Here is a 7,843-nt window from a genome sequence, read left to right as displayed (position 1 = left end):
CCTTGTTTCCTTGTAGGAAATAAAGAACTTACATGTAGAAAAACAGCACAATACGAGTAAACTTGTACGCATGGCAGTTGGAAATAAGCTGGAAGACAGTTATGTTAGACAAAGCGGTAGACAAGTTTAGTTCCAGATCTCCTTAAGCTGGCTTCTCAGACCCCAGGTTCCTACCCCAAATTTTTCAGTGTTATGTTACAACATGTAGAGCCCCATTTTACAGGGAGATGCCGTTCATTATACGAAATAGAAATTTTGATTAAGTCTTCCTGCTATATTTTTACGATCACTCGACGACTGTATTGTGAAAGAACCGTGTTACAATACCGCTGGTCACATCCGATAAGTCGTTTCTAGAGGGTGACTCTGCTAGGCTGTCCACCTTGGATGTTTCCGGAACCGCTTGAGATATCGTAATTTTGTTTCCATCATGATGAATTATGGAAAAGTCCTCACCAAGATATGCCGGTATCACTTTACTGTATTAATTTCTGCTGCTAGTTTCATCGTTCTAAAAAAGACCAATTCAACGGCGTTTCAGTCATCTGAACCCGATGACTGTTTTCGGTGTACTTACAATATTTAGAAGATTTGACGCAGCTAACAGTGTCTGTTTAAAAAGTGGAACAGTGGAGGTTAATTTAAAAGTGACGATAATCACACTTGGCTACGTGTAGTTGGACCGACGCAGCAACTAGGAGTCAAAGAATGTGGCACCTAAGGGTGATTCGCCAGCTAACTATTGTCGTAGTTGTGCTCTTGTCACTTCAAGAAAGTTATAAGAAAGGTGCACGTCAAAAATTCAATCGATTTTTCAAGCAGGTAATTGAGGAATGAAGCCTGTTAAATAATAACTTCGTGTTATGAGTTTAATGTCGAGATACACGCATTGCAAAATTACATCGCAGAAGATCGTGGTCTTCAACAATTTCCTTAAACTTCATTTACGTCATGAGGCGATAGAAATGCCCATCGTCTATTGCGATACATATTTGCAGTCGCTGGTGCAAGGACTTCTGGATAAACTAAAGAGATTCCAATTTAAAATAAACATTCGTAGATTGCAGAATGTCTTTATTAAATTAAGAACGACGCATCTCGCCTAGACAGGACACCATCAGGTTGTGTTAAAAACCAGTTTTCTGACAAAAAGCATCCATGATTCGGCTTGTAATAGACTAATTATCATCAGATTCCTTCAATGTCTATGACCGGGACGCTACAATGTAATGTCTAAAATCAGGCCGTCGTGATTTGTGCATAGAATTCATCTTTGATTTTACCCCAGAGATAGAAGGTCCAGTGTTATCAAATAAGGACAACGAGCAAGCCCGCCGATAATGTGTTCACGTGTTGTACAGCGACCAGAGTACAGCTGGATAAGCTCATTACTGGCAACAGGCGAGAAGTGAACAAGACAGTGCTGGTACTATATACATCTATGTATTACAAATAGTACTAGGAAAGCAGGTGTAACAAATTGTGCGTGTCTTTACCCTGTTATGATTTCTTCATCGAAGGAAACAGCAACCACGAGGTCTATAATAATTTCGTAACAACTTTCACACTCTACTCCCTCTTAAGGTTCAAACTTCCTTGTTGTTGTTGTTGTTGTTGTGGTCTTCAGCCCTGGGACTGGTTTGAAGCAGCTCTCCATGCTAATCTATCCTGTGCAAGCTTCTTCATCTCCCAGTACCTACTGCAGCCTACATCCTTCTGAATCTGCTTAGTGTATTCATCTCTTGGTCTCCCTCTATGGTTTTTACCCTCCACGCTGCCCTCCAATACTAAATTGGTTATCCCTTGATGCCTCAGGACATGTCCTACCAACCAATCCCTTCTTCTAGTCAAGTTGTGCCACAAACTTCTCTTCTCCCCAATCCTATTCAATACATCCTCATTAGTTAGTGATCTACCCACCTAATCTTCAGCATTCTTCTGTAGCACCACATTTCGAAAGCTTCTATTCTCTTCTTGTCCAAACTATTTACTGTCCATGTTTCACTTCCATACACGGCTACGCTCCATACAAATACTTTCAAAAACAACTTCCTGACACTTAAATCTATACTGGATGTTAACAAATTTCTCTTCTTCAGAAACGCTTTCCTTGCCATTGCCAGTCTACATTTTATATCCTCTCTACTTCGACCATCATCAGTTATTTTGCTCCCCAAATAGCAAAACTCCTTTACTACTTTAAGTGTCTCATTACCTAATCTAATTCCCTCAGCATCACCCGACTTAATTCGACTACATTCCATTGTCCTCGTTTTGCTTTTGTTGATGTTCATCTTATATCCTCTGTTAAAGACACTGTCCATTCCGTTCAACTGCTCTTCCAAGTCCTTTGCTGTCTCTGACAGAATTACAATGTCATCGGCGAACCTCAAAGTTTTTATTTCTTCTCCGTGAATTTTAATACCCACTCCAAATTTTTCTTTTGTTTCCTTTACTGCTTGCTCAATATACAGATTTAATAACACCGGGGATAGGCTACAACCCTGTCTCACTCCATTCCCAACCACTGCTTCCCTTTCATGCCCCTCGACTCTTATAACTGCCATCTGATTTCTGTACAAATTGTAAATACCCTTTCGCTCCCTGTATTTTACCCCTGCCACCTTTAGAATTTGAAAGAGAGTATTCCAGTCAACATTGTCAAAAGCTTTCTCTAAGTCTACAAATGCTAGAAACTTACGTTTGCCTTTCCTTAATCTTTCTTCTAAAATAAGTCGTAAGGTCAGTATTGCCTCACGTGTTCCAACATTTCTACGAAATCCAAACTGATCTTCCCGAGGTCGCCTTCTACCAGTTTTTCCATTCGTCTGTAAAGAATTCGCGTTAGTATTTTGCAGCCGTGACTTATTAAGCTGATAGTTCGGTAATTTTCACATCTGTCAACACCTGCTTTCTTTGGGGTTGGAATTATTATATTCTTCTTTGAGTCTGAGGGTATTTCGCCTGTCTCGTACATCTTGCTCACCTGATGGTAGAGTTTTGTCAGGACTGGCTCTCCCAAGGCCGTCAGTAGTTCTAATGAAATGTTGTCTACTCCCAGGGCCTTGTTTCGACTCAGGTCTTTCAGTGCTCTGTCAAACTCTTCACGCAGTATCGTATCTCCCATTTCATCTTCATCTATATCCTCTTCCATTTGCATAATATTGTCCTCAAGTAAATCGCCCTTGTATAGACCCTCTATATACTCCTTCCATCTTTCTGCTTTCCCCTCTTTTCTTAGAACTGGGTTTCCATCTGAGCTCTTGATATTCACACAAGTGGCTCTCTTTTCTCCAGAGGTGTCTTTAATTTTCCTGTAGGCAGTATCTATTATACCCCTAGTGAGATAAGCCTCTACATCCTTACATTTGTCCTCTAGCCATGCCTGCTTAGCCATTTTGCACTTCCTGTCGATCTCATTTTTGAGTCGTCTGTATTCCTTTTTGCCTGCTTCATTTACTGCATTTTTATATTTTCTCTTTTCATCAATTAAATTCAATATTTCTTCTGTTACCCAAGGATTTCTTATAGCCCTCGTCTTTTTACCTACTTGATCCTCTGCTGCCTTCACTGCTTCATCCCTCAGAGCTACCCATTCGTATTCTACTGTATTTCTTTCCCCCATTCCTTTCAATTGTTCCCTTACGCTGTCGCTGAAACTCTGTACAACCTCTGGTTTAGTCAGTTTATCCTTGTCCCATCTCCTTAAATTCCCACCTTTTTGCAATTTCTTCAGTTTTAATCTACAGTTCATAACCAATAGATTGTGATCGGAGTCCACATCTGCCCTGGAAATGTCCTACAATTTAAAACCTGGTTCCTAAATCTCTGTCTTACCGTTATATAATCTATCTGATACCTTTTAGTACTTCCTTAGGTAATCGTAATTCTCAGTGGCCCAGTAATACATGTTACTTACATCTCAAAGATAATTTCCCTCAAGAAAGAACCTGTCGTCCTGACGTCGCATCAGAACAGGTTGACAGAATTCCATGCTTCTTCTACAATCTCATTGGTTAATCTGCTGGTGAATTGACACATGATACTGACGGAAGCAGTCTGCTCTGGAATGACTTACCCCACAGGCGCTGCCGAATTCCCTGGAACTGACATGTGCAGTACGAGCAAGAGCTGCCCCTACGTCTACTGCTTTTGCTACGCTCTTTCTAGCTTGCTTCTCACCCTCTACGTAGCTTTCCAGTGCCTTTGAAACAACTTTGTGTCTTCTTGGACACCGTTGGTGGGAATACCTTTGACTGTACAGCTCAAACTGCTCTCTTCGTGTGGAGAAGTAGCACGTGTAGTATCTATTAGCTTGTTAAAGACTTGTATTTTTTCAATCTAACGAGCACTCGACACACATGAACGACACAGACAAAATGCAAGATACATGCCCCACTGTGTCCCTTTCAAAATGGTTCAAATGGCTCTGAGCACTATGGGACTCAACTGCTGTGGTCATTAGTCCCCTAGAACTTAGAACTACTTAAACCTAACTAACCTAAGGACATCACACACACCCATGTCCGAGGCAGGATTCGAACCTGCGACCGTAGCAGCAGAACGGCTCCGGGCTGGAGCGCCTAGAACCACACGGCCACCTCGGCCGGCCACTGTGTCTCTTTCATAAAGGTATTGCAAAGGTACAACACTTTGTTTCCTCCTGATCCGACGTGACATATGTTCTTGTTTCGTTATGAAATCACGAACTTCCGCGTGAGACAGCACTCGGTTTTACATTCTAAATACATACCGGAACGTCTTAGTTCCAAGTATTGTAATTTCTCTGAAACTAGCAATCGGATTTAGGAGCGTGAAACGTTCTCAAATTCGTCTCTTGTAGAACTCATGCTAGCAGCAGAATTACCATAATTAAATTTGAAAAAGTGAAGTCGATACTGGTCCGTCTGTATTTATCAGTCTTCTGACTGGTTTGATGTGTTCTTCCACGAATTCCATCTCATGTGCCAACCTCTTCATTTCAGGGTGATACCTGCACACTCGGTCGTCAATTACTTGCTGGATGTATTCCAATCTCTGCCCTTCCGTACAGCTTTTATCCTCTACAGTTCCCTCTAGTGCCACACATGCTACTCCCCTGATGCCTTAACACATATCCTATTATCCTGTTCCTTCTTCTTGTCAATGTTTTCCGTATTTTCATTTCTTCACCAGTTCCTGATTCCATATCTTCTCAGTCTACTCTCTTTTTCTATATTATTCAATAGGACCACATCTAAAATCTCTTGATCATCCTCTTTACTGATTTTCCCATTGCCCATGTTTCACAAACATACAATGCTGCGCTCCAAACGCACATTCTCAGAAATTTCTTCCGCCGATTACACCGAATGTTTGATACTAGTACTCCTCTCTTGGCCAGGAATGTCCTCTTTGCCTTGCTAGTCTGCTTTTTATGTCCTTATGGCATCGTCCGTCATGAGTTATTTTGCTTCCAAAGTATCAGAATTCCCTAACTTCGTCCACTTTGCGAACACCGGTTTCGAAGTTAAGTGTCTCGCTATTCTAGTAGTTCTCATTACTTTTGTCTTTCTTCCGGTCTACCACGTCCATATTCTGTACTCTGAATGTTATCCTTGATTTACGTTCACCATGAATTCTAAAGCCACTGTTGAGACTTCCTTTCACTGTCGTTATTGCTTCTTCGACGTACAGACTGAACAGTAGGGGTGAAACACTTCGTCCAGCCTTACGCCATTTTTTTAATCCGAGCACTTCGTTCTTGATCTTCCAATGCTGTTGATACCTCCCGGTTCTTGTACATATTGTACATCACTCGTCTTTTCCTGTAACTTGCTCTAGTTTCTCTCAGAATTTCGAACGTCTTGCACCATTTCACACTGTCGAGCACTTTTTGTAGATTAACATGTCTTGATTTTTCTTCAGTTGTGCTCCCCTTATCGATCGCAAAGTCAGAACCGCCTCTCCGGTGCCTTTACATTTTCTAAAACTATACTAATCGTCACTTTTCTTTTCCATCCTTTCGTACATTATTCTTGTTAGTAGCTTCAATACGCGGGCTGTTAAGCTGCCCTTGCTATCTTCGTAACTGAGTGGATGGCATTTTTCAGAAAGTATGATGGAATATTGCCAGGCTCATACGTATTACACAAAACTGGATAGTACTTTGGTTGCCTCTTCCCCCAATTATTTTGGGAATTCTGATGGAGTGTTTTCTATCACTTTTGTTATAATTGATCTCATGTCTTCGAGAGTTCTTTTAAATTCTTATTGTAATACTGAATCCCCTATGATTTCCTTATTGACTCCAATTTCTTCTCCTATCACGACATCAGACAATTCCTTGCCCACATAGAGGCCCTTAGTGTATTTCCACCTAAACTTCCTTCCATCTGCGTTTAACAGTGGAGTTCCCATCGCACTCTTCATTTTACGATCCTTGCTTTTAATTTCACGAGAAGTTGTTTTCACTTTTCTTCCGGCGATAATCTCTTTTCCGATTGCTTCACATTTTTCCTGTAGTCACTTCGCCTTGGTTTCCCTGGACTTTCTGTTTATTTCATTCCTGAGAGAAGTATTTTGCTGTATGGCCCTCTTTACCTGAACGTTCTCGTACTTCTTCCTTTCCTCGACCGACTGAATTATTTCTTCTGTTACCCAAGCTTTCTTCGCAGTTATCTACCTTGTATCTGTATATGACTGGCCAGCATTCCGATTGCTCTTTTTAAAGACATCTACTCCACTTTAAGTGGACTGCCTACTCTGGCATTCCTTATCACAATAGCCACATCCTGTATTTAATATTGCTATCAAAAGAGAGTACACGTCGTTGAGGACTTTCTCTCAATTCGTTTGGGTGGAAACACAGACGGTTCAGAACACATCCAAGGTAAACAATTTAGCTGAATAAGTCGATATGTCCTATTACGCTTCCTTGGGCCCCACCAGATGACACTTTCTCGATAGTGGATCGTTCGCTACACAGTATAATATACTAGCATCTATTAGTGAAACATACTTCGCGCCAGTCACGCATCTCCGAAGATAGCCCCTGTGATTGTACCTCGGATATAAAACGACAATCCAGTGTAGTATCGAATGCCTCTCGTAAACCAACCAAATATAGAATACATTACCAAGCAAGTAGCTGGCAGTAGTAAGGTTCCACCCTGCAAAAAGCATAACACTTTCTCCAGAAAAAAAAAACAAATCTATTCAATCAAATATTTGGTATGAATATTTTTGCCAAGTGAAATTTGAAAAACTCAAATGAATGCAAGAAAATCAGCAATAAAGGTTTAATAATCAATATCTGAAAAAATCTCAGCTGAGGTTAAAAATCCAGACATTGCATACAGGTTCCGTCTCAAAATAATTTCAATAACGGCAGTACGAATTGACGTATTACTAGAACAGGCAGAAAGAAATTACTGTTCTCACACGGTTAAGCATCAATAAACATTTAGTGGACACTTCAGTTAACCCTGTAAGTATAACAGATCAAGTAATGACATCCGTCCAGTTTCGAAGGATGATGGTTCAGACTCTGCAACATCTGCTATGGCTGAAAAGTCTCACTAGGGAGTGGCAGTCTCTACCTAAGTTTGGGCACTTGAAATGTGAAGGACTTCCACCAGAGGCCGCTCTTCCGTCTTCCCTCTTCCTGATGTGTTCTTGCATGTGTTCCTTCTCTGCAAGCTCAACCCCGTTGCTCACAGCTTGTCACCATCTGACACGGTCGCCAGCTGCATTTTCCCACCGACTCGGATCGCTGCTGGCCTTGGTCAGATCTCTGTTGCAGACAACCTTGAAGCGAAGGTGCGGGCTTCCTACTGGTCTCACACCCTCCCGAAGTTCTCCG

This window comes from Schistocerca serialis, chromosome 8, assembly GCF_023864345.2.
Source record: "Schistocerca serialis cubense isolate TAMUIC-IGC-003099 chromosome 8, iqSchSeri2.2, whole genome shotgun sequence".
Classification (NCBI taxonomy): domain Eukaryota; kingdom Metazoa; phylum Arthropoda; class Insecta; order Orthoptera; family Acrididae; genus Schistocerca; species Schistocerca serialis.
This window is presented reverse-complemented; position numbering follows the sequence as displayed.